At 35.7% G+C, this 27,954-nt stretch overlaps 1 protein-coding gene across 3 annotated transcripts in view; it reads left to right on the forward strand.

Annotated features, from left to right (window-relative positions):
- The window catches only part of NOVA1 (NOVA alternative splicing regulator 1), a 166,451-nt gene that overhangs the window by 38,155 nt on the left and 100,342 nt on the right, over positions 1 to 27,954 (forward strand). The window contains exon 1 of one of the 3 annotated variants that reach the window (XM_088829508.1): positions 12,968 to 13,063. The exons of the other annotated variants lie outside the window; for them this stretch is intronic. The gene's annotated coding sequence lies outside the window, so the exon portion shown is untranslated. Of the gene's footprint in view, positions 1 to 12,967; positions 13,064 to 27,954 lie in introns of those variants that run through there. 3 annotated transcript variants of the gene reach the window in all.

Genomic DNA, 27,954 nt, shown 5'->3' on the forward strand with positions numbered 1-27,954 from the left:
CCCTACTCTTGGTTCTTTCTCTGCTCCATCTAAAAATCCCAAATGTATTTCAAAATTCCATGCTTTTATGTCTGTTTCAGTGGAAGTAGTCATCAAATTTAGTCCACTTATTCAAGTCATAGAGCATGTGGAAATGATGCTCTTTAGGACACTAGGAATATTAGTATATTAAACTTAGTAGCAGCAGCATTGATAATGCTACTAATAGCTAATGGTTATATGGAACTTATATGAGCCAGAGACAGCTTTGTCTCTACATGCTTTCCACATACTGAATTAGTTCACACAATAATTCTGTGAAGAAAAGACAGCATGAGAGAGTAAATGATTTGCTGACAGCATGTGTGTATGCAACATGCAGGCATGTATGGTATATGTAGTCATGTGTATATAAGCATGTACATGCATGTAAGTGTATATATGTATGTGTGCATGTGCGTACATGTATACATGCCTATGTATATCTATGCTGCTACTGCTACTGCTGCTAAGTCGCTTCAGTCGTGTCCGACTCTGTGCGACCCCATAGATGGCGGTCCACCAGGCTCCTCTGTCTTTGATTCTCCAGGCAAGAACACTGGAGTGGGTTGCCATTTCCTTCTCCAATGTATATCTATACACTTATGTATATGTGTGTGTGTGTGTGTATACATGCAAACCCATATAAATATATTTTTTCTATAAAATTAGACGCAGGGATAGGATTTGCTTAGTCTGCTCCCAAGGTCTGCCCAATTAGCTATCATGTTGTACTAATAGAATAGTCTCGTATGGGCAACTTGTAGGAATTAGCAAATATTAAAAATTAGGTGAAAATCTCAAAATCTGTCAATTTTATCCCTTAGTCTAATTTTTCCATGAATTGAGAAAGGACTGCTGTTACATGATTTTCATCTCCAAAATGTCTCAGGAACTTGTATTATAGAACACAGCTTCGTTGGACAATCTCTACCCTGCATCTTTACATGGCATAGACAGCAAATTTTTATTTCCTTACCCAATAAAGTTTTGATTTTGCTAAATTATCACAGTGAATGATTTCAGTATTAAATTTCTATAGCTTTGTGGTAGAAGAAATTATAATGCTCATTCTTTTTACATTTGATGAGATTAAGGACATGTATTATTAAAATGACAAATTATATTCTAGACATCATAAGGAGCTCTGAGAAATTCATGTACATTTTTGTCAACCTTAAAGTGGAGATGGTCTTAGAGTCATGACAAAGCCTATATTTATTTTTAGTGTCATTATAAGGCATAAATTTGGTATATGATCTCTCTTAAATATCATTCTTAGATATTAAAATTTGGAAATGCTAAGACAGTTGATAATAAGATAAACCTGTCTGCATATCAAAATGATATTAAAATTTATAGTTATCCTGTATTTTAAAAAATGAACATTCAGTATCCTTCAGGAGTATGGATAGATCTACACACTTTAGAAAAGTAGCCACTTTTATTGTAACTATAAAGGGTAGAAAACTGTTTCCTTCTCTTATGAAAATCATCTCATAGTTAATTTAGAATTTCCCTGTTTCTATACATTTTCCATTGCATCTAAGTAATTTGCATGATGTGTAAGCAGGGAGGGAAAACTTATCCTTGAATTCTTTTAGTCAGAAGTTTTCTATTTCAGTTTGCTGAAACAATATTACTTGGTTCCATGCTAACATCATCAGGTAAGCTGGGGAATTTTAGGATGACTAAAGTAAGTATATCACAAATACTAAAAAGAATAATAACGTTAAGTTATTAATACTGTTATATCTATGGCTTTATCTGGGTTCCTGAAATTAAAATAGCACATTGTTAAACTTAACAAAATATCTTGGCCTATTTAAAACTTGTTACCTACTTACAACTTTCCTATATATAGATTATAATTTTATTGAGCTTTATGGAATGAATTGCCTCTATAAACTAACATGCCCTGTGATCCTAGAAACTTAAAATACTACTTGCATGTGATGACAGCAAGTTTGGGTAGCTGTGTGTTTAGATTTATTTCTTATTTTGAATGCATGGAATTCTTCTTAGGCTCTGTCACTGTGTTCCATTTCAAGTGCTGATAGCCTGAAAAAGAAGCTTTACATTGAAAATGTGTTTTTGTTTTTGGTAAAGCTGTAAAAATAGCTTTACAGAAAAATGTCATTGGAAAAATGAAAAACAAAAAAAATCTTACCTTGATAAAATCATTTCATATCAGCCATTGTAACAGTGTTACCATTGTTTCTCTATCTGCATTGCACCTAAGTCACCATATTTAAAAATCATATAATATCTTTTTTATAATTTACTTCCATTTTACTTTCATGACCGTTGCAGAAAAAAATCATGTGTCACCATTTGCACTTAGATTTTGGGGGGCTATTTCTGTTTCCAGGTAATGATCCTAAACTTTTTTACTTGTTGACCTCATTAATAGAACATCTAGTTTTTGAAAAATAATAGTCTGCACTTCTTAGAGCAATTTTGGCGGTAGTGGTGGTTCAGTTGCTAAGTCATGTCCATCTCTTAGAACTTCATGGACTGTAGCCTGCCAGGCTCCTCTGTCCCAGAAATTCTCCAGGAATACTGGAGGGGGTTGCCATTTCCTTCTCAAGGTTTTTTTCTCCACACAGGGATTGAACCCAGGTCTACTACATTGCAGATGGATTCTTTACTGGCTGAGCCACCAGGGAAACCCAGAGCAGTTTTAGTCTTACAGAAAAATTTAGTAGAAAGTCCAAGGGAGTTGCCATATGCAGTTGACCCTTCATACTGGCTACTCATGTCCCAGGTGACACAGTTGGTAAAAAAAATCCATCTGTCATTGCAGGAGATGCTAGAGATGTGGGTTAGATCCTTGGGTCAGGAAAATCCCCTGAAATAGGAAATGGCAGCCCACTCCAGTTATGTTGCCTGGAAAATTCCATGGACAGGGGAGCCTAGTGAGCTGCAGTCCATGGGGCCACAAAGAGTCGGACACAACTGAGCACACACACAACTAAGCACTTTGTACCCACAGGTTCTAAAGCCTCGGATTCAAACAAGCAAGGATTAAAAATATTTTGGAAAAAAAAAATCCAGAAAGTTCCAAAAAGAAAAAAATCAAATTTGGTGTGTGCTGACAAATAGTTACATAGAATTTACATTATCTTACGTATCAGAAGTCCTGATCGGGCTGATGGCTTAGCAGGTAAAGATATAAAAAATCCTCTGGTAGTTCAGCTGGTAAAGAATCCTCTGGTAGCTGGTAAATAATCCATTGCCTGTAATGCGGGCATTCAGTTCAGTCACTTAGTCATGTTCGACTCTTTGCTACCCCATGGGCTGCAGCACGCCAGGCTTCCCTGTCCATTACCAAATCTCAGAGCTTGCTCAAACTCATGTCCATTGAGTAGGTGATGCCATCCAACCATCTTATTCTTTGTCGTCCCTTTCTCCTGCTTTCATCTTTCCCAGAATTAGGGTCTTTTCCAGTGAGTCAGTTCTTCACATCAGGTGGCCAAAGTATTGGTGCTGCAGCATCAGTCCTTCCAGTGAATATTCAGGACTGATTTCTTTTAGGATGGACTGGTTGGATCTCCTTGTAGTCCAAAGGACTCTCAAGAGTCTTCTCCAACACCACAGTTCAAAAGTATCAATTCTTCAGCACTCAGCTTTCTTTATAGTCCAGCTCTCACCTCCATACATGACTAGTGGGAAAACCATAGTTTTGACTATATGGACCTCTGTTGGCAAAGTAATGTTTCTGTTTTTTAATATGCTGTCTAGGTTGGTCATAGCTTTTCTTCCAAGGAGCAAGTGTCTTTTAATTTCATGGCTGCAGTCACCATCTTCAGTGATTGTGGAGCCCCCCAAAATGAAGTCTCTCACTGTTTCCCCATCTATTTGCCATGAAGTGATGGGACCAGATGCCATGAACTTAGTTTTTTGAATGTTGAGTTTTAAGCCAACTTTTTCACTCTCCTCTTTCACTTTCACCAAGAGGTTCTTTAGTTCTTCACTTTCTCCTATAAGGGTGGTGTCCTCTGTATATCTGAGGATATTGACTTTTCTCCTGGCAATCTTAATTCCAGCTTGTGCTTCATCCAGCCTGGCATTTCATATGGTATACCCTGCATATAAGTTAAATAAGCAGGGTGATAATATACAGCCTTGATGTGCTCCTTTCCCAATTTGGAACCAATTTGCAAAGCAGGAGACTCTGGTTCAGTTCCTGGGTCAGGAAGATCCCCTGGAGAAGGGATGGGCTACCCACTTCAGTATTCTTGGGCTTCCCTTAAGCCTCAGCTGGTAAAGAATCCACCTGCAATGCAGGAGGCCTGGGTTCGATGCCTGGGTTAGGAAGATCCCCTGGAGAAGGGAAGGGCTACCCACTCCAGTATTCTTGCCTGAGAATCCCCATGGACAGAGGAACCTGGCAGGCTACAGTCCATGGGGTCAAAAGAGTCAGACATGACTGAGCGACTGAGCACAGCACATACACTCTGCAGGAGACACAGCAGGCACAAGTTTGATCCCTGGGTCAGGAAGATCCCCTGGGGGTGGAAATGGCGGTCAGTTCCAATATTCTTGTCTGAAAAATCCTGTGGATAGAGGAACCTGGCAAGCTCCTGTCCGTGGGGTCACAAAGAGTCGGACACAACCAAGTGACTGAACACACAGGTATTATAACTAATACAGAGATATTTAATGTTTATGGGAGTATTGCATAGAGTGTATGCCAGTACTGTACAATTTTGTATAAGGGACTTAAACATCCTTGGATTTTGGTATCTGCAGGAATCTGGGGCTAATTTCCCATGGACACTGAGGGTTGACTCTACTTTTTTATTGTCCATACTTCTGCCCCCCACCCTACCCAACCCTGGCACACAGTTTTTTCCTATTAACATCTTACATTAGTATGATACATTAAGATTCAGTGTGATACATTAGTATGATACATTAAAATTTTAGTGTCGTTACAAATGCATAATGATATGTATCCATCACTGCAGTGAAATACAAACATCACCTGTGTTCTACCTCATCCCCCTTTTCCTCCCCATGCATCTCGTGCACGTGTGGTAAATCACTTCAGTCCTGTCCTACTCTGCGACCCCATGGACTATAGCCCACCAGGCTCCTCTGTCCATAGGATTCTCCAGGCAAGAATACTGGAGTGGGTTGCTGTGCCCTTCAGGGGATCTTCCCAGCCCAGGGGTTGGATCCGCATCTCCTGTGGCTCCTGCATTGCAGGTGGATTCTTTACCCCTGAGCCACCAAGGAACCCCCCCTACCCCGTGCATCTCTGGCAACCATTAATCTTTTCACTGTATGTATAGTTTTGCCTTTTCCAGAATGTCATATGCTTGAAATCATAGACTGTGTAGCCTTCTTCAGATTGCCTTTTTTTTCATTTTGTAATATGCATTTAAGCTGTCCTTATGTCTTTTTTGTGGTATGATACCTCATTTCTTTTTATATAACAAGGATATACCACAGTTTGTTTATTCATTCACCTAGTTGAACACCATGACTGCTTCCAGGTTTTGACAATTATGAATAAAGCTGCTATAAACATTTGTGTGTAGGTTTTCTTGTAGATATAAGTTGTAGCTCATTTGCATAAATGCCAAGGAGTGTGATTGCTGAATCATATGGTAAGAGGATGTTTAGTTTAAAAGAAACTGACAGACTGTTTTCCAAATTGGCTGTACTGTTTTCCATTCCACTAGCAGTGCGTGAACGTTCCTGTTGCTCTACATCCTCGGTAACATTTGGTGTTGTCAGCGTTTCAGGTTTTTGGCATTCTAATAGGTGGTAGTGGTATCTCATGGCTGTTTTAGTTTGCATTTCCCTAATGATTTACTGTTATATCCCCATCAATTCTATATCTTGAATTTCTAATCCTTTAGTACTTCATGACCTTACGCCTTTATATGGAGTTAGGATCTCTACAGAGTTAATCAAGTTAAAGTGAGGTTATTACAGTGAGTCCTAATCCAATATGACTGGTGTCCTTATAAAAAAGGGGAAATTTGAACACAGATATGCATACCGGGGGCATGCCATGGGAACCTGAAGACTGCCATCTGTAAGCCAACGATTGAGGCCTGGAATCTGATCCTTCTCTCACAGCCCTCAGAAGGAACCAGCCCTGCCAACACCTTGATTTCAGACTCTGGCCTCCCAAACTGTGAGATGATTAATTTCTGTTATTTAAGTCCTCCAGTTATGGCAGCCCTGACAAACTAATACACATTTGATTGATGTTCTGCATCTTTTCACATGCTCATAGGTCATCACTTTATTGTTTTGGTAAGGTGTCTTTTCAGACCTTTGGCCCATTTTTTAAATTGAATTCATTTTCTAGTTGTTGAATTTGAGTTTTTGTCTTTTTAGTTTACTAGTTCTTTATCATATATGTGTTTTCTAAACAATGTCTCCCTATCTGTAGCTTGTTTTTTCATTCTCTTAATGGACTTCTTTGTTTTTGCCAAGCAAAAGTTTTTAATTTTAATGAAGACCAACTGATGAATTATTTTCTTTTATGGATTGTGTTTTTGGTATATCTGAAAAGTTATTGTCAATTCCAAGGTCACCTAGATTTTTCTCCTATGTTATATTCTAGGAGGTTTATAGCTTTGTCTTTTTTCTGTTTTGAGCTCATTTTTAATAAATGGTTTATTGTCTGCATCTAGATTATTATTTTTTTGATATGGATGTCCAGTTAGGCCAGCACCATTTGTTGAAAAGGTTATTCTTTCTTCATTGACTTTTATTTGCTTCTTTGTCCAAGATCAGTTGACTGTATTTGTATGAGTTTGTTTTGGGGCTCTTTATTCTCTTCCATTGATCAGTTTTTCTGTTCTTTGACTGATATCAAACAGTTTTGAATGCTGTTACTTTATAGTAAGTCTTTTTCTTTTACACCAGTGTTTAGAGTGTTTAATAATAAAATATTCATATGTTACTTTACACAAAAGAAGTCCTAAAAGATGTGTAACAAAAATAAAAAGGCAGTCTTGTATGTGAGACCTCCAAATGGCAGTTTTGCTATCTGGACCTCAGCTCGGTTTTAGGTTTTATGTACAGTTTCTATGTGTGTGTGCTCAGTTGCTCAGACGTGTCTGATTCTTTATGATCCCATGGACTGGATCCTGCCAGGCTCCTCTATCCATGGGATTTTCCAGGCAAGAATACTGGAGTGGGTTGCCATTTTCCTTCTCCGTGTACTAAGTCTTAAGTCTGATAGAGTCAATCTTCCAGCTTTGTTCTTCTCTTTCAATATTGTGTTGACAATCGGGCTGACATTATTTACTAACAGTGAATTAACATGTAAGTTTGAAATACTTGAGTTTAAATGATTTTCTTTATACTTTTCAATGTACTTATAAATGATAATATTTATTCTTATATCCTGTGAAAAACTAGACTAGAAAAAAATATAATTATAGAACTTAGTTTTGTAACTTTGAGTCATATTACTTACCTTATGTTGTATCTCTGAGAACTAATTGATAAAATGTTATATACCAGGCATAATTTGGGATAAGTGATTGTAAGATGAATAGGACCATTACACAAGGAGGTATATACATGAGTGTAATAGGGTCCTGTATTCTCTAAAAGTGTGACATTCAAACAGAATTATTATGTATTATTTAGTCATGTAAAATCCCGATACCTTAATTTATTTTAGAAGATATACCTGTTTTCAGAGAATTCCTATTAAATTTTAATTTGAATATTAAATAAGTGGAAAATTTAGGGGACAGCACAAAGTTATGAAGATATAAATCAAGGCAGAATATTCTTTAAAATTGTGTTTCAGGTTACTCCAATATGAATATCAAAAATGTTCCCTTAAAACAAACATTTTAAACTCTTGTTTTCTTTTCTTTTTTACTTTTTCCTTCTGTGGATCCTTTTTGTCTTCAAGCTTCTAAGTTTGGTATCCGATTTATGTGATTTTGCTTTTTAGTTTCAATACAACCTAGTATTCTCTACAAATGTATATAATATTTATATTTGTCAGTCTTTATAATAAGACAGTATTATTTACAAATGTTCAAAATACTTAAATAACTTTTGTACATAAGGAAGTCTAAATAATTCCTTATGAAACACTCATAGTTATATAATTACTAGTTCTTAAGAATAAGAAATTACTTCTTCTTAAGAATAAGAAGTAATATGGTTATGCAACTATTCAGCCTGAATATTTTAGAGAGATGAAAAGCAAATAAGTCATTTACTAGCTCATTGGTGTTAACCGTTTCATAATACAGTATGGCTTGAGATGACGGGAAGTGGGAATGCAAACATGAAGTTTTTTATTTTTCTCCAATCTGACCTTTGCTTATGATTGGTCATATCAGTTTGTTGTTTGTTTCTTTACTCCAGGGAAATATTAAAGCTTTCTGGACATGTCAGAAAATCAACTTAGTCTAACTTTAGTAAAGTCAGTTTAATCTGACTTAGTTTGAATTTTACCCTTATAGCACAATTTGTGGAGAAGGAAATGGCAACCCACTCCAGTGTTCTTGCCTGGAGAATCCCAGGGATGGGGGAGCCTGGTGGGCTTCCGTCTATGGGGTCACTCAGAGTCGGACACGGCTGAAGTGACTTAGCAGCAGCAGCACGATTTGAAACAGCTTTTCCCCTTCTACTCGCTGCTTAGGCTGTTCTGAGAGATTGTAGAGTGGAAGGGGTTGAATCTAGTCATTCAGGCTGCTCATTCCAGTGAGTAGAGAGTGATCTGCTCTTCATTTATATTCCTGTTTGTCCTCCTGAGTGTTGGTGCTTGGAGGAGAGAAGTAAAAAGGGAAAAGATGCCCCTAATTAAGTGGCGCATTTTTTTAATTTTCTCTATTTCTGATCATCTGAATAACCCTCATGCCTTCTGTAGGGAAAGAGGAAAATACTGCTCTTGATGTGTCATGTGTGTTAAACTTTTTTGGGGGGATGAGATATTTTTGAAATGTCACACTATCCAGTTTGTCTTTTTCTACTCTTTCTCAGTTTCTGCTTCTGCAGTATGCACCCAGCCCCAGTGGGATCCCCAACTACTTTGATAGCCTCACTCTTTGCTGTTTTAAATAGTGACTCCAGTTCTCTCTACCTGTTTTCCATTCCACGTTTTCCCACCTCCTCATATAGGCATGGCTAGGGGGTCTGGGCGTGGGATGATAAGCAAGTCTAAACATAAGCAAAAGTCCAGCTGAGTGATGAGGTTACCAGTTTTCCATGCATGCCCATCTTTCGGCCCACTCTGATATGATTTGGGCTCTTGGAAATAGCGCTGTCCAACTACATTAAGTCAGTGAAGCAGACTCTGATGATTGACTCACGCAAGATGGGCAGGGATAGGCAGTCTGGAGTAAAGAGAAACTAAACTTGTTTAGACTGTCTTTTAAATGTGACACTCTTGAGTGGTGATTTTTTTTTTTGTTCATAGTCGTGGATTGTAATGCCAATTTCTGTCTATGGGAGAAGTCCCACCTGATAGTCTGTTAGGTAAGTTTTCTCCAAGTCTTGCTGATACTTCATTCTTGCTGTCTATCATCAGTTCCAACCACAGCAGCTAGCGTGAGCCTTTTAAAAGATTGAACAGGTTGTGTCTCTCTCCTAGTCAAGTTACTGCAGTGGCTTTCTCTAACAGTTAAAAACCTGAAGTCCTTATATTGTCCCATGTTAAAACTCGATCACTTGGCCTACAGGGCCCTGTATTATCTCATCATCTGTTCCTGTCTCGCGTCTTTGCTCTTGCTCTTCCGTCTGTCTGCAGCATTCTTACCCCAGATCGTCCGTCTGTAGACGCGTGCCATTTCATTCCTCACTCATATAATGCTGCTTCCTTAAAACAGTGTATTTGTCACTCTTTTCTCATCGCTTGCTTTAGTTTTAGTACCTTGGTGAATCATTTTCTTACATTTTATTATATATTTAATGGTTTATTTAATGTCTGTCTTTTCCATTAGCACATAATCAAAGGACAAATCACTGGCTTCTTTGTTTTCAGTGCTTTGCCCAGTGGCTAAAACGGGACTTGAGCCATATGAGAAAATCAACTTTTTTGTTGTTGAGTGAGTGAATGAAATGCGTGCTACTTTCTGTACTCAAACTTTAGAAATAGCTTTGATTTATCTTATAATTTTTACCCTCTCAGTGGTTTACAAAGTAGTTTGCTTTATTTAAAATTTTGTTTACAGATCTTTTATCATTCTTAACTGTATATTCCCACTGTTAGCATCCCAGTTGAACCATCTGCACCTCTAGTTCATCTCCCATGGTGCTGCTGGAAATGGTTTTTATAATAATACTTCTCAAAATGCCACTTGTCTGGAATAAAATATTGAAAAATTCCTTAGCGTAACTGGACCTGTGCCTCTTGTCCTTCTCTTCACTGACCCTTCCGTGTGCGTATATTCTGTGCTTATTCTTTCCATTGTAGTGGTCTGAATGCTTAATATGCTTCTCTCCTACTTCTGTGCCTTTCCTTAAAGCCTCTACTGTTTGTTCTTACTGCTATATATTTTATTGGTGTGTGAATACATAAAATATAACACCTATCATGAGAAGACTCAAGGAAAAGTACTTTACATTTGAAATGATTGGGAACAAACTATATAGTTGCACTGTATGCCATTATTTCAGATATATTTGCAAGCTTATTCCTTCACTGAGCATCTTTAATACATGGTAACAGTTTGTCGATTTTTAATGGGTATTTAAAAGTTAACAAAATCTTGAAGAGCACCATGCACACTATTTTGTAATGCTATTTGTAATAATTGTGAATTCATTTTAAAGGTAAGGTTTATCTACATATTGTAACTCTAAAGCTTCTTTTTAAAGGATGTGTATGTATGAATATTTGTTGTATCTCTTACCTCAGAAAATTAAACTGAGTAAAGAAAATGGTATATGAAAGTAAAAGTATTAATTGTATAACCTTTTCAGAAAATGTGTTTCCTTGATAGATTCTTCCAATTTAGATTTTTTTTGTTGTTGTTTGAAAGACCAGACTGATAAAGTGAAATTTGAAGCCAATTTTTTTTTTATGTCTGAACCTTTTCCAAGTAAGTACTGTGTCATTGAAGGGACCAGTGTAGCTTTTGGGAAAATGTAGACTCTAGGAGTATGTAGCAGTGTTTCAAAACTCGTATTTAGCATTTTTGTATCTAAACTAATGAAGAAATGTGTAGCTTGTGATGTTGATGTCTTTTAGAAGACACACCTAAATAAAAGTAGAAGACACAGCTAGGTAAAAGTAATGTATTATGAAGTTATGTATCAGACAAAGATGGGACCCTGTAAGGACGTTTTGTTTGACATAAGTCCTTTGAAAAGTTACTACTATTACTGATAATAATAGGTCAATATTAGGCACTTTCTGTGAGTTATTTCATTTAATGGTTGGAACTTCCTTGTGTCTGTTCCTCACTTTATTTACATAATGAGCTGCTCAGATTTAGGAATTTTATTTAAATGATTGCTGTTCCTTATTCATTTGAATATCTTCACATTATTTACCAGTAGTTCATTAAAATTTTTTGGAAAATCACAGAGTCTTTTGAAAACCTGACAAAAGCCCATTTCCCCTAGGGAAAAAATACACACGTGTATAATATGTCTTTAGCCTGCAATTTTGCAGAATTCCTAGTTTTCCTAATTCCCATATGTAGATCCCAGATTGGGAATCTCTGATCTATGTCTTTTAATAAAGAGACTGGGGAATTCTGCACATTTTCTTCCCTTGCAACCTCTTGTCACTTAAAGGAAATAACATTCCTTTACATTATAACTTATTATAGAAAGAATTTAAGAAAGCTGAAAGGAAATTGTAAGCTATCTTTGACCTCACTGAATATATGCCAAAATAAATCTGTTATGACAAGTGAGATTCAGATAAGTTTGATGAAAGAACACTTTTTAATGGTCTGATTTGTTGGACTTTGCATCAAAGCATTCTCAATCTGTTTCAGGAATCTAAATGTGCTATTTTGAAATAATGTAATCAGTTACCTCTTCAAATTAGCATAAATATAGTAGCTGTGCCTCGAGATAGATTAGAAAATACCTCCCTGCCTAGTGATTCAGTGATACTTCTCAGAGAACAATTTCTGGATTTTTATCTTCTGATTCCATCAAAGATAAATCATATAGAAAGAGTATTGTTTTTTTAGTAGAAGTAGGATATAGTAATTATTTTCTGTATTGATGAGCTGAAATTATCATATGATTGGTGAATTCATTGTTTATATGGGCAAAGGAAGAAGATGTATTTGGATTCTAATTCATTGTGACTTTGAGGAAGAGAAGTTGTCATTTTCTAATTAGGTCACTTTTAAAGCTACATTATATGAAAAATAGCCCTTTATAGTTTTTGAGGACTGGTTTTTTTTTTTATAAAATGTTTAACATAAAGTAATTAAGAAATTCAGAATGCTTTTCCTTATAATTCTTTTTAGATATTTTCATGTTACTTAGGTTTCAGTTTTGATATCTCACCTATTTTGTTTTTTACCCCTTGAATTGTTATCTAAAGCAAATAAATTGGCCAAACAGAGTAAAGAATCTTACTGTATACATTTGCCTGGTTTTAGGAAAATTACTATAGAAATAACACTATAAGTCAGTAAACAATGTTTGGGTTTAATTTTTGGACATATGTTTCAGTAATGATACTTAGTTATATTGTGAATTGAATAACTGTATTTTTATTTTTTCCGTCTCATTCTTAACATTCAATTTTTAAGTGAATAGTAGCCTGTCTGTGTAAGGCTCTTGTGACTAAGCGATGTATTCTGCTTTGCTGTGGCACAGTTTTCAGAAAGCCACTCTTGTTGTTAAATGTTTTCATTTTCTATAGTACTTTTCATCCCTGTATATATGTACAGGAGTCACTTCACCCACCACCGAATTGCAGCCACTTCTGAGGTGGAACGCAGCAACTGTTTAACAGCGCACTTTCCCCTAGGTGCTGACAGCTGTAGAAGAAATTGTACATGGTCCTGTACAGAAGGTATTTCTCCACTGTGCCATCTGCAGAGTGAAACTGACTAGGAGTACTACATAGACTGTAAGTTTCTTGTGTACCCGCCCTAGACTGGAAAACCCAAAACAAGAGAATAACACAAAACTGGGAAGCATCATTGAAAACTGTGTTGAGGTCAGTTAAGCTTAGTGCTGCTCTCCCTGGCTCTAAATTTCTTAAGGTCATCTAATTTGTGATTGGTACTGATTACATAGCAAATAAATGGATGCACTCATTGGAAATTATTTTATTCTGAAAGCAAATGTAACTAAAATGCTTTTATAAGTTCTTCACTTTTAATGAAACTTGAGAATCTGTTTGTTTTTAAATAATTTTCAAATGACCAAATCAATATTATATGATTTTAGAGCTATGTTCTTAAAGTAGCAAATCAACTTATAATTCAATAAAATATCCTAATTAGCTTTGCTTGCAGTTATCTATGCCTTAGTCTTAATTTAATGCTTTCACTCTTTTTGTGAAAGCTTTGCAGCAAAGCCACTTTTTGATGAATGTAGTTTTGATTTTTTGTTTTAGAAATATTGTTTAAATTTTTTACCGTATTGAAAGAAAGCATGGGAGAAAAGAAACAGTAAATATTTGAACTTCCACTTAGCATATTTTAGTTGCTCTGTCCCATTTAATTATTTAATAATTTCCCTTTTTTCCTTTTGTAAAAGCAATTTTACAAGAGTGCTGCTTTTGTAAGTTTGGCATGGTCGTGCTTTATAGGATAGGAAAATAACATTAAGAACCACTGTGTCATTTTTAACAATATGATATGGATTGTTATATTTCATTGTTTTGTTTTTTAGTCAAACAGTATGATTTACTACTTATATTTGTGTGTGTGTTGAGAATGGGTGTATCTATAGACATTTATATGGCAAGAATTAGACTCTTTTAGTCTTTGGAAAGTCTTAATCTTATAAAACATAGTGTCTTTTGTTTTAGGTAGCTTTAACATACGTGTCATAACTTAAATGATATTTGTGTACATCTCTATATCTATAGATGCTCAATGAAAGCAGATAAAAGCCTCTCTGGGCCACAGTTTGTTTACTTGTAAAATGAGGTGGGTGGAAAAAATTATTTTCCAGAGACCATTTCTTTAAGTGTTTTCTGTTCCACTAAATAGTAGAATTCAATGTATTCAAAATTGTACCTTACGTTATGTAACCAAGATATTTCGGTTCAAGTGATTTTGTTCTAGTTAGAATATTATTTGTACTAATTAAATACCAAGTGGTGCTATTTTAGAAGCAAATAGGAGGTCTAATTTCCTACAAGATTTTCGACTGTCTCTAATTTTGTAGTGGAGTTACTCCCAATGTTTTGGAATAAAGGTTTTTGAGACTAAATACAGTTTGATTTTCATCAGGAAACATCAAGTATATTAGGAAAAGCTAAACTTTATTTACATTCACAGAAGAATGTACTTAAATATTGTCAAAAAACTAACTTTTTAAGGAGATTTTAACCCTTATTTGCATATACTTAATACTTCACTCAGTAGTTAAAACATTAAAAAAGTAAACATCAGTATTTTTTAAAAATATAGTTTTAGACATAATATACTTGTGTTTCTCTAGCAAGAGTGTGTTTTATTAGTATGTGAAATATTTGACTTGCTATAATTGGTTCCTTTGCATTTTCTACATGCAGTGTAAGTATTAATCCTGTTCATCTTATTAACTGAAGTACTCATACTTGACAGAATAGACCATATGTTTTATATATATATTTATTTTAATGTTTTAGTAAAAAGGTATGAGCTATACCTGTGGTGCATATTTGAATAAATATTTTCCAGTTATACAGGATATTTAATTGTTATATTTTATATATTCTGTGGCTGATGAAATTTAATTAGGTTGATATAAAACGTATACTTCAATATACTCCCAATGTATGGTACTTGGAAAAAAGGAATTATGTGGAAATTTTCATTTTTATTTAATATGCTTGTGTACTATTTGAATTTAATGAACATGTACTGCTTGTGCAATCAAAAATAATGTTGGTGTTTAAGTTCAGTTGTGCATTTGAAACATTATTTAGAAATTATTCTCATTTCATAAAGTATCTTATAGATGCCTGATATCTCTATTTAATTTTTTATTTTCCAAAGGGGAGCTTATTATCATATTCTGAATTGTGGTCAGGCATATTAATCTATATTCTCTTCATAATTTTGGAATTCAGAAATAAATACTAAATTGATAGTAGTTAATCTTAATGAAACCTTTATTTTTTCATCCTCCATTATAATTTTCTATTTGAAATAGGAAAAATGAATCAAATCCATTGATAACAGGAATTTCTAAATAATTGTATGTACTTAGACCTCCAGCAGTAATTATCTGGCAATATCTAGTTTTTAATTAGAGATTTTAAAAAGAAATGTTAAGACTCGCTGAAGAAATAAGTGAAATTGGTGAGAAAATAAGCTACCCAGAAGTATACTTTGAGTGTGGATTTTAACTTAAACTAATTTTTAAAAACACACATTTTAAAATAGTTTCAATACGTATTTTAGTTTCTCAGATACTCTTCTCAGTTTTACGAAGTACATACTCTATCTTTTGGATTAAAGATATTTTTAGATCCATCCCAAAAATATTTTTAAAAAGTTATTTGGCTTACCAAACTTTGTGATACTATAGGGAGATAAAAAACTGTCAAATATTTTATTGTGAACAATGGGGAGATGATTTTGTAATTTAATATTAGGTGAACAGTTCTTTTTATTCTAAATGGTTTAAATTTGTGTTACTTCATTTAATAAACTTTTGTATTCATACATTATTTATTTTCTGTCCTCCAAAATATAATTATGTTCCTAGAAAAATACATGCAGTTTGAATGTATATATTTTAGAAATAAATGAGAAAAAATCTTTTCCCCAGATAACCTCTGGCAAATATATGGAGATAAAATCCTCATGGAATGACCTCAAGCTTTGCTATATCTTATTTTATATAAATTCCTGCCTATTTTATGAATTCTGCAGGTATTTATCACTATAAATTGAGTTGGTGGAAAATTTTAAATGTTAAAGTTTGCTTGAAGAACTATTTATGCCACAGGTTTTAATGCAGAGTTTAATAAGCCTTCTTGTTTTAAAAAAATTTTAACTCTGAAATTTCAGTGTGTTGTGGGTAAAACTTGTGATGTGTGTATGTGTATGCATGTTTGTGTGTGTGTATCCATGTATTTCTGATGTATTTTCTGAAGTGTGGTTGGAATCCTGACTACCACTTTGTAGCTGTTTATTCAAGTGTAATTTGCTTAAGAAATTTAAGGGTTCCCCCCCCCCACCTGTTAATTGAAAATCATTACACCTACCTCACAGGGTTGTTGTGAGGGAAAAGCAAGCATGTGAAAGTTCTTAGTGTATACTAGACATGCAGTGTATGAAAAATGAGTGTTACTAAAACCTTTCAGTGGCCTCCATTGTTCTTTAGATAAAATCCAAATTCCCTGTCCAGGCACGTGAACTGGCTCAACTTTATTTCTTCCTGCACGTATTGACTGCTTGATTGATTGATACTGAACTTCTTACACTTCCCAGAATATGCCATGCTTTCACTGTGCCTTTGCCTGCCTGCAGCATTCTTTCCAGCCACTCACATACCCCTTTATCCTAGGCTCCTATCAGCTGTGTAACTCAACCTAATCCTGTGGATATAACTTTAATTTCTCCTTAACTGAGGTGTTTCCTACTTCTTCATCGTTTATACTTTCATTGTATTACCCTTGTATATGATCCTGTAGACTTTGCTTCTTCGTGTTCTAGCAGTTATTATGTGTAAGATAATATGTGTGCTTGTCTGTTTCCTCTGTGTGGCTTCTCTGTTAGCTCAGTTGGTAAAGAATCTACCTGCAATGCAGGAGACCTAGGTTCAATCCCTGGGTAGGATTGAGAAGGAAGTGGCAGCCCATTCCGGTTTTCTTGTCTGTGAAATCCCATGGACAGAGGAGCCTGGTGGGCTACAGTCCACGGGGTCTCAGAGAGTTGGATATGACTGAGTGATTAACTCTCTTTCACTTTCTGTAAACTCATGAAGGTGGAATTTGCCTTTAACTTCTTTTCCCCAGTACTTACGAGTTTCTGCAACTCAGAACATGAGTGAACATTTTATAAATAGATGTAGATTCTCCTTAAACAAATTCACAATATATATATGCTTAGATGATTGTATGCCTTTAAAAAATAACTTAAAGTAATCTATATTTGTAGATTTCAGACTTCACAATAATCATATCAAAATTTTGACCTTGCAATCAGACTACTTTGCCCACCATTTGCCACTCTCTATGGGTTTTTTAAAAGAGATGAACTCATCAGGGTGCAAACAGAAAGTTACTTTATTCTTTTCTGTCACTGAATATCTGAACTCTGAATATTATTTTTTCCGTATCTTAATGCTTTTCAAGAACCTATCTTTGTTCTGCCGTGCTTTTGCTCTTTTTCCTTTCTCTTCCTCTTGCGCTTCTTCTTTTTTTTTCACCTCCTTTATTCCATGTTTTCTCACTCTCTGGCATTGCAAAGTAGTCTTAATTTTCAGGCAATAAAAAAACAGGCTAAGAAGTTAAAATTCCAAACTCTCATCCTATGTAAAATTTCTCCCTTACATCAACCTTACTCAAAGCAGGCTTAAAAATCTGAGTGGGGAAGGGGAACAGGACATGTCAACTAGTAGACTTTCTTTTCTATTTTTTAGTTTTATTAAATGTTAAATTTTTTTTACAATGTTATATTGGTTTCTGCCATACAGCAGTGCAAATGAGCCATAATTATACCTACATTCCATCCCCTCCCCGCATCCCATCCCTCCAGGTCATCACAGAGCACCACACTGGGCTCCCTGTGCTACCCAGCAACTTCTCAGTAGCTCTCAATTTCTTTTTTCTTATTTTTCCTCCCTACTCACTGTGCAGGTCCTGGGTCTTCCAAAGTTTGGACATCAGAAATAGAGAATTACTGATTGGTAGTAAAGGTATGTTGGAAATCTGAATGGGTTCTTTCTCTTGCTTTGAGGGGTTTATCAAGGATTCCTGCCGCCTGAGGATAACCCAGTTAGAATTTGGTACTTTATGTTTGTTTCACTACCTTCCTTAGTCTCTGACTTTCTGGTCTGCCTCTCGCCTCTACTGGTGTTATCTTGTTCCTTTTGCAGTCCTTTGGGTAGACTTTCTTTAATAACGGCTCAGGACTAGTTTCTTTCCCAGGATCCTTATTTGTCCTATGGGGAAATGTTTCTTGAGTCCATAAACTCTGGAATGGGACACTGGGCCATTTCTGAGGTGGTAGCCCAGAGTGAGATCATCTTGCCCCTTGCCTTTAGATTTTGTTTCAGTCCTAATTCCAGTTCCTGTTCCATTCATTAAGTGTCCTGTATTCTAAAGGGCGTAGGGCAAAATCTGAGTGAATCATAGTTCTGTTTCTTCCTCAAATAATTTATAAACTCCCCTTCTCCAGTAGATACTTTTATTTTTTTTTTTATGTGAATAAAATGCAAAAGGATACATGAGGAGTTTATGGCCCCAGTATTTCCAAGTGTTGCATAGATGATGTGTCACCTCAGCTTTTGTACTTGGAACGTACAGCTTTGGATCCTTAGCTGAAAGTGAAAAAACAGGAAAACTCACATTTTAACATCCTTTTAAATTACCTACCCTGAGGCCCTTGTGGGCAGCTGGGATATGTGTGAATGTTCATCCATGTATATTGTTCCATGCCTTTTCTTAAGCTATTTTGTGACTTTGGAGTATTCTTTTCACCTTTTCCTCCCGGTGGAATCTTACTTGGTCTTAGATGCCCAATTTAGGTGAAGTCTTTATTGCTCTTGGTAGTTAGAATAAGTGCTTTTCTCTAGTGTGTTCTTTGCTCTCACTAGTACTTTGTTTATGGTATTATTGTATTGCCTATAAAAATGTCTATCTTCCTACTAGATTGTGAGCATTTTTGAGACAGCCACTGACTTATTTCTTGGTGAATCTCTTACTTCCTTTTTATAAAATATTTAATGTATTATTTGCTGAATTTATGAATCTCTTCTGAACATTGAGATGAGAGTTTATAATACTATTATTAAGTAATTCATACTAATATTTTTATTTATTCATTTATATCCTTGATCCAAAAATATTTGAGGATGCAAGCATTATTTTTTACGCCTCCGATTTTTTTTAAGCTAGTGATATTGCCTTTTATTCACTCTTAGGCAAGTGCATTTTAGATTTAGTTCTATTCTGGCTCAGTTGATCTTCTTCCAGTTTCCTTGCATTTCTTTTCTTTCTTGTTTTATTACAGTTGATGGGGTCAGTGGTGATTAAGTAAGGATAACCAAGTAATCCAAGTAGGTTCAGATTGAAAGAAAATTCTTTCTTTCTATTATAAGATTTTCTTTTCTTATTTTAAATTCCTCAAATTTTCAGATTGTATCACAAAATATGGTCAGAAATGGTGAAAAATTAAACTATTGGTCTCCAAGAGCTTTGGTTATAAGAGTATTACGCCTATAACAGAAAATTAAATTGAAACTGTATTTGTTGAGAGTAGAGTGCTGTTTCAGTCATACTTTAATGGATTATTATTTTGAGTGATTACTATACAAAAGTTGACTTAAACAGTTTAAGATCTAGCATTGAATTTCTGCTATTCCTTACCATAATAATTTAATGCAATCTTTATTGCTGAAATTTAGCAAAAAGTTCTTTAATATGTATGGTCAGGTACATATTATCATATGGTCAGGTGATAATTAGAGAAGTGAGAAGTCAAAATGGCATTGTAAGTACAAATAATTGAAAAATTCCTTTTATGTTTAAAAAAATTTTTTTTTCCTGGAAACTTCCAAATAAGTGTAGATGGTATACTAAAAAGTAAAAGAAAAAAAAAAAGCGTGTTCTCTTCAAATCAGATCATCAGAGTTTGAGAGAAGTTAAATCAATTATCAATAAAATACCCCAGGAATGTTTTGCTCCTTATTTCCACATTGCTATTACATATGTATTATCTCATTGAAAATTTCAAAGATTTTTACCTTATTTACAACTTTCACCAATATAACTGATGACACTTTAACTGTTAATTTCTGACTTTTATCAGTTAACACTTCCTAACCTAGGAATCTTGGTGAGTGGACATTCTAACCTTTATGTTAGCTGAAATGGTAAATATGACAAGTCTCAGAGTCAGTTGAATTTCAAGCAAGAAATTGTAGTATATGTGATTACTTGTATGAAGTCATATTTCTTATACCAATAAACTTGTGTATTTGTGCTTCATAAGAAGGAACAAACTATAAAATGTGACTAATTGCGTCTTAGTTTTAGGTACCAAGAAGCTTTTCCTGCTACTTTATTCTTTTTCCCAACCATTGAAGTAATTTAAACATTCTACTTAACAAAATTATTAAAAGTATTTTGTATTTGTTACTTAGCTGAGGTGAATATTGCTGTATGATGGAAGTTTGATATTAGAAAGAAAAAAATTCTGTTTTTGTAAGTTTTTGTGAACATACTTGGGAAAAGTAAAATTCAGGGAAATTTTTAGGAAGCATCTGGTCTATATAGCCACCAGACATCAAATAGGAAAATCAATACTTAAAAATATAGTTTTTTGAAATATACTATCTAAAACATATTTTTTTTTAAATTTGTCGTTTTGGTTTATTTTCCCTTTTAAGTGGCTCTATTTTTTAATTGTGATATTGTATAGAACTTTAATATAGAAGGTTTTAGTAGGTCAAGTAAAATGTTAAAAATTGAAGAATAATGAACTCTAAAATTCGTTAGAAAGTTACCTCTTTATTTTATCTCTAATCTTAGATAGTGATCTAATCTAATACATAATACCTTACTCATGTTATGAATGTAAATGCAAATAATAAGAAAATTGGCCATTAATTGATAGTTACTTTTTATATTTCTTTTTTGAAACTTTGACTCCATACTTTCCTATTGTGTGCAGGTTATGACATATTCAGCATGTCTGAAACCTAACCAGATCTTTAGTTCTCCATTATCAGTTCTGCCTCCTGACCTCAATCATTCTTGCTATGCTTCACGGTAAACCTATGATGCAGGGTCAAAATATTACTGCCCTCCTCTCCTTTGATTTGAATATCATCCTGCTTATTCCCAAATTCTCATTGTTTGCTTTTAAGATGCCTTGAATCAATATACTTCATTCTGTATTTATTGATAAAACGCCAGTTCATTAATTACCACTTAGTAAGATTTGTTTGCAGAGAAGGCAATGGCAAGCCACTCCAGTACTCTTGCCAAGAAAATCCCATGGATGGAGGAGCCTGGTAGGCTGCAGTCCGTGGGGTCGCTAAGGGTGGACACGACTGAGCGACTTCACTTTCACTTTTCACTTTCACACATTGGAGAAGGAAATGGCAACCCACTCCAGTGTTCTTGCCTGGAGAATCCCAGGGATGGGGGAGCCTGGTGGGCTTCCGTCTATGGGGTCACACAGAGTCGGACACGACTGAAGTGACTTAGCAGCAGTAGCAGCAGCAAGATTTGTTTGCTATTTTTATCTTTCTGTTATGTTTTCTTTGAGAATAGAAGCCACATATTATTCACATTTGTGATTTCCATAGAGAATATTCTCAGTAAATTCTTTCTGAACTCACTCAATTTATTGTGAGATGGTTGATTCTTGATTAACAACTCTTAAAAATGTTGAATGGATTGCTGAAACATAGGTCAGTCCCACATTTAAAATCAGTCACACATTATTCCAACTAGGTGAAATTCCTTCCTATTAGTGTTAAAAATTACCAGGAAAGTACCTTAAATGAATTCTAAAGAATAATCTAGAAAGAGCACTTGACTTGGTACTGTTTGTGTGTTCAGTCGCTTCAGTCTTCTCTGACTCCATGACCCTGTGGACTTTAGCCCTCCAGGCTCCTCTGTCTAGGAGATTTTCCAGGCAAGAATACTGGAGTGGGTTGCCATGCCCTCCTCCCTGTCTTCCTAACCCAGGGTTGGAACCTGTGTCTCCTGCATTGCAGGCAAATTCTTTACCCTGAGCCACTGAAGAAATCCCCTGGTACTAATTATATGAAAGCAAATTTCCCTGGCCATATGCTAATATATATGCTAGTTTGTAAATTCCTGTTACAGCCTATACACTGAATTGCCTTTTTTGCTTTGATCCCATTTTAAAAATAAAGAGTCACATGCAATTTGAGAAAATATTTTCAGCAGAAAGCAACTAATACGTTAGTTCTCTTCTTACATTAGTCCCTATTTTTTTTTGACATATATAATGTCATTTTACATTAGTCCTTCTTTTAGACATACGTAATACAAATGGGAAGCAATCTTCTTTTGAAATCTTACAAAAGTCAATTCAATTCCCAGTTCCACTGTGAATCTGATTTATCCCAGTAAAATACAGTGGCCTCCTAAGAAGAGTGATATCCAAGAACATGCATGGATTGCTTACCACACGCCTTTTCTTAGTAACTCAGGACTATTCTAGGCAGATAAGCAATCACACAGGTATAGAAAGCAAAACCAAAAAAGTAGCCTTGTCCTAAGTACCAGGAAATTGGATCAGTAAAGCAAAATTGAATTGGAAGATTTTAATAGGAAAAAAGAGTAGAAATAATTTCACATCATATTTTTCAGTGGAGGCTTTGTAGGAAGTACATTGTTCTCTAGAAGGCAATTGAATGTACCCTTTTTCTGTATTTAAATGGAGAATATTTTCACTATTTTGGCAGCCATTATTTATCTTGGTCATTGATAATATTCATTTTTTAGATTATAATGTATAGTCATTTCTCATTTTTTATTTTTGGCATTTTTTAAATAAAAGGCATCTTTAGAACTTCAAAAATTATTTCTGTGCTCCCTGTACTAGAGCTTTATAGATAGCTTATTTTTCCCCCTTTACTTTTTCTTCTTATAGTCTTTGAAGATAATCATTGGTTTATGAAAGTTTTCATTATGAAGGTACTGTCATTTCAGGTTAGACTGAATTTGAATTGTGGGCTTTTTCTGGCTTTTTAGAGTATCATAAACATTTTCAAATGAATGTTAGTGTTATGTAGAAATAAGATGACCTCTTAAATGTATTATCTTAAAAATACTCTATTCAGTCTATCGTATTGCCTATTTTGATTAATACAGTCCTCTTTTCTCATTCTTTTCTCTTTCGTTTAGTCGTATGTGTGTAATCTTTACATATTTCTGTTACCTGTCTACACACAAGCATGCGTAAATACATAAGAGCTCTTAATGTTATAAATTTGCTTTTAATATTTCAGTTTCTCAGTTATTTTTTGAAAATGATAAATTTTCAAATCAGTTTAATTTTTTTGGCTTATATGAAAAATAAAATTTGAAGTTTATATATGTTTCATAATTTATTTTCCAGTTTCACCCATATTTTTATTAACATTGATATATGTTGTGGATCAGGTGGTAATCTGCCTGAAATACAAGAGACCCAGTTTCAATCCCTGGGTCTGGAAGATCCCCTGGAGAAGGGAATGGCAACACCCTGCAGTGTTCTTGCCTGGATAATCACATGGACAGAGGAGTCTGGTGGGCTACAGTCCATGGGGTCTCAAAGAGTTGGACGTGACTGAGCAACTAACACTGTATCCTTATTTACACACACATGTTGCTTTCATATCCTACATATTTCGTGACACCTATTGATGGTTTGTGTGTAACTTTCTGGGACTTCCCGGTGTCTCAATGGTAAAGAATTCACCTGCAATGCAGGAATCACAGGAGACATGGGTTCAATCCCTGGGTTGGGAAGATCCCCTGGAGGTAGGCATGGCAACCCACTGGAGTATTCTTGCCTGAAGAATCCCGTGGACAGAGGAGCCTGGTGGGCTATAATCCATAGGGTCGCAAAGAGTTGGACATGACTGAGCACACACGTACATGTCACTTAGTAAGCTTAATATAACTAATATTCTGTTATTTATATAATATTCTGTAGCACTAGTGGTAAAGAACCTGCCTGCTAGTGCAGGAAACATAGAGATGTGGGTTTAATCCCTGGGTTTGGAAGATCCCTTGGAGAAGGAAATGGCAACTCACTCTAGTGTTCTTGCCTGGAGAATCCTGTGGACAGAGGAGCCTGGCAGGCTGCAGTCCACAGTGTCGCAAATAGTTGGATATGACTGAAGAGACCTATCACACGCACAGCACATACAGTATTCTATTCTCATCTTCATTTATTTTGTGGTCCTGTTCTCTTGACACTCCTGTATGCTGGGAATACATAAAGTCTCTGCTCTTGTGGAGCTTATATTCTTCTAAGTAAAGTAGAAGACATGTAATGCCAAATAAATACATAACTTCAGATAGGCATAAATACTATGAAGGAGGGCTTCCCTAGTGGCTCAGTGTGTAAAGAACCCACCTGCCAATGTAGGAGATGTAAGAAACATAGGTTCAATCTGTAGGTCAGAAAAATCTCCTGGAGGAAGGCATGGCAGCCCACTCCAGTATTCTTGCCTGGAGAATCCCATGGACTGAGAAGCCCGGCGGGGTACAGTCCATGGAGGCTGCAAAAATTTGGACATTACTGAAATGACTGGGCATACATGCACACGTACTCTGAAGGAACTAAGTGCATGTGATAAAAAGTGTTGAGCAGGAGTATACTTTACCTAGGATAGCAAGAGAAGACCTATGCAAAGAAGGGATATTTATTTATTTATTTTAATTTATTTTAATTAGAGGCTAATTACAGTATTGTAGTGGGTTTTGCCATACTTTGACATGAATCAGCCATGGGTGTACATGTGTTCCACATCCAGAACCCCCCTCCCACCTCCCTCCGCATTCCATCCCTCAGGGTCATCCCAGTGCACCAGCCCTGAACACCCTGGCTCATGCATCAAACCTGGACTGGTGATCTGTTTCACATATGATAATATACATGTTTCAATGCCATTCTCTCAAATCATCCCACCCTCGCCTACTCCCACAGAGTCCAAAAATCTATTCTTTACATCTGTGTCTCTTTTGCTGTCTTGAATATAGGGTCATTGTTACCATCTTTCTAAATTCCATATATATGCGTTAATATACTGTATTGATGTTTTTCTGTCTGACTTACTTCACTCTGTATAATAGGCTCCAGTTTCATCCACCTTACTAGAACTGATTCAAATACATTCTTTTTAATGGCCAAGTAATATTCCATTGAGTGTTTGTACCACAGCTTTCTTATCCATTCGTCTGCTGATGGACATCTAGGTTGCTTCCATGTCCTGTCTATTGTAAACAGTGCTACGATGAACATTGGGGTACATATGTGTCTCTTTCAATTCTGGTTTCCTCGGTGTGTATGCCCAGCAGTGGGATTGCTGGGTCGTATGCAGTTCTGTTTCCAGTTTTTTTTAAGGAATCTCCACACTGTTCTCCATAGTGACTGTACTAAAAGAAGGGATATTTAAATTGAGCTCTCAGCTGGTAAAGAATCCGCCTGCAATGCAGGAGACCCTGGTTCAATTCATGGGTTGGGAAGATTCCCTGGAGGAGGGATAGGTTACCCAGTCCAGTATTCTTGGGCTTCCCTGGTGGCTCAGGTTGTAAAGAATTTGCCTGCAGTGCCGGGGTCCTGGGTTTGATGCCTCGGTTGGGAAGATACTGTGTAGAAGGGAATGACACCACTCTAGTATTCTGGCCTGGAGAATTCCTTTACTGTGTAGTCCATGGGGTTGGGGTCACAAAGAGTCAAACATGACCGAGTGACTTTCACTAAATAATTAGGAGGAAGAAAATCACATTCTAGATATCAGGAATAGCAAGGACAGAAGTCCTTGAATCTGAATGTGTTTTGGCAGGTTCAGAGCACAGAGGCAAATGCTGTGTATGTTGAACGTTGTTAGAGGCAAAAGGTAATGCTTATAACACAGGAGCCAGTTCACACGGGCCACTGTAATGAGAATTTCTTTATAATTAAAATGTGAATACAAAATGTGAATGTGTTGTGATGATTAACACTGAGGAAATCACCTGCTGTATAGAAGATTAACAAGGGAAGGGACGAGGGGCTGCTGCTGCTACTGCTAAGTCACTTCAGTCGTGTCCGACTCTGTGCGACCCCACAGACGGAAGCCCACCAGGCTCCCCTGTCCCTGGGATTCTCCAGGCAAGAACGCTGGAGTGGGTTGCCATTTCCTTCTCCATTATTAGGAATTTATTGCAGTAGTCTCTGAACTTATGGTGGCTTAGGGCTTTTTGCTGTAGAAATGACGTTTTAGAGGAGCACTGTTAGAATCTGTGAATGGATTAGAAATAGTGTAATCAACAGTATCAGACAAATATTAAATATTCTGTGAAATTGTAATTTAATGGACACACACTTCCATGACAGAAATGTACCATGATTTATTTAGATTACACCTCTATTTTTGATTACTTAGTTTTTTCCCTTGTTTTTTGCTAGCATAAATAACAATCTTGTCATTTTCTCACCTCACTGCCATTTTATATTAATAATGATTTGTGATGGCTTGGCAGTGTGAAAGGTAAATAACTGTATGTTGCTATTTTAGTTTGCTTAACTTTGATTACTAGCAAGATTGACATTTTAATGTGTGTATTGATTGATCAGTTGTATTTTTTCAGTTGTGAATTGTTTCTAGCCTTGTTTGTTTTGAGATGTTAATATCTTTCTTATTGTTTTGAAACACCATGTTAACTTCCTATAATGATTTAAAGGTCCCAACATGATTTAGCCTTGATATTTCTTGATTACATTGTGTTTCAGTCTCCCCACTACCCTTTATGTTCAAGACACTTCAGCCACTTCTCAAACAGGCTAATCTTTGTCTTCCTCATGGCCTTTGCACTTGTGGTTATCCATTTTCTGGATCCCTCTTCCTCAAATCTTTGTGCGGTTGACTGTGTCTCATCATTCATGTTTTAGCTCAGATGTCGGCTCCTTAGAGGAACTGTTCTCAGCTTTCTAATGTAGCTTCCCTCTTGCCCCTTTCATGTACCGTCACGTTATTGCCTCTGAGTTTTTTGTTTGTTTGTGTGTTTCCACAATCTTTTACGGTCTTTGTAACATTTATCACTTTCTGAAGTTATTCATTACTTATTGCCTGTCCTTTCCAATGAGAAGGAAAGAACAATGGGGGCAGGTACCTACTCTGATTTGCTTACTGCTATACCCTCAGGGATAGAATATTGTCAGACCAAATTAATATATTTGTTGAATGGATAGTATTGGGATATCCGCTTTTTGTGGTTTTCCCTTTTGTCAGTTGTCTTCTTCGTTTATGGCATATTTTTCTGCAAAGAATTTTATATTTTCATGGAGTCACATCAGTGAAGCATTTTTCTTTTTTAAAAAAGCATTTATTTATTTAGCTGCACCAGGACTTAGGTGTGGCATGAGAGATCTTCAGTCTTAGCAGCATGCAAGATCTTCATTTGCAGCATGTGGGATCTTTAGCTGTGGCATGCCAACTTGTAGTTGTGTCATGTGGGATCTAGTTTCCTGACCAGGGGTCAAACCCAAGCCCCCTATATGGGGAGAGCTGAGTCTTAGCCATTGGACCACTAGGGAAGTCCCAATGAAGCATTTTTCCTATAGGACATTTTCATTACTTTTAGAAGAAAAGGAAAAACTTTTTCGTCTTGATCTCTTCCATTTTCCTGTATTCTGATATGTTTCTGAATATAAAGTTGTCATTTATTTTTATGAATTAAGGAAAAGTTTAAAGATAGAACTAGTTCTTATAAATGTATGTACTATCTTCTAGTCTTTTTTTTTTCTTCTAGTCTTAATTCACACTTATTTATAAAACAGAGACCATACTGTATAGAGAACTTTTTAGCATTTTTCAGTTGATATTGTACCATGTGCATATCTAGATATATATATTCTTAATTTTTCACAAATATGATCTTTTTAATGTCTGCAG

The sequence above is a fragment of the Moschus berezovskii genome, chromosome 21 (assembly GCF_049115385.1).
Source record: "Moschus berezovskii isolate FMDL1 chromosome 21, NW_MosBer_1.0, whole genome shotgun sequence".
Taxonomy (NCBI): domain Eukaryota; kingdom Metazoa; phylum Chordata; class Mammalia; order Artiodactyla; family Moschidae; genus Moschus; species Moschus berezovskii.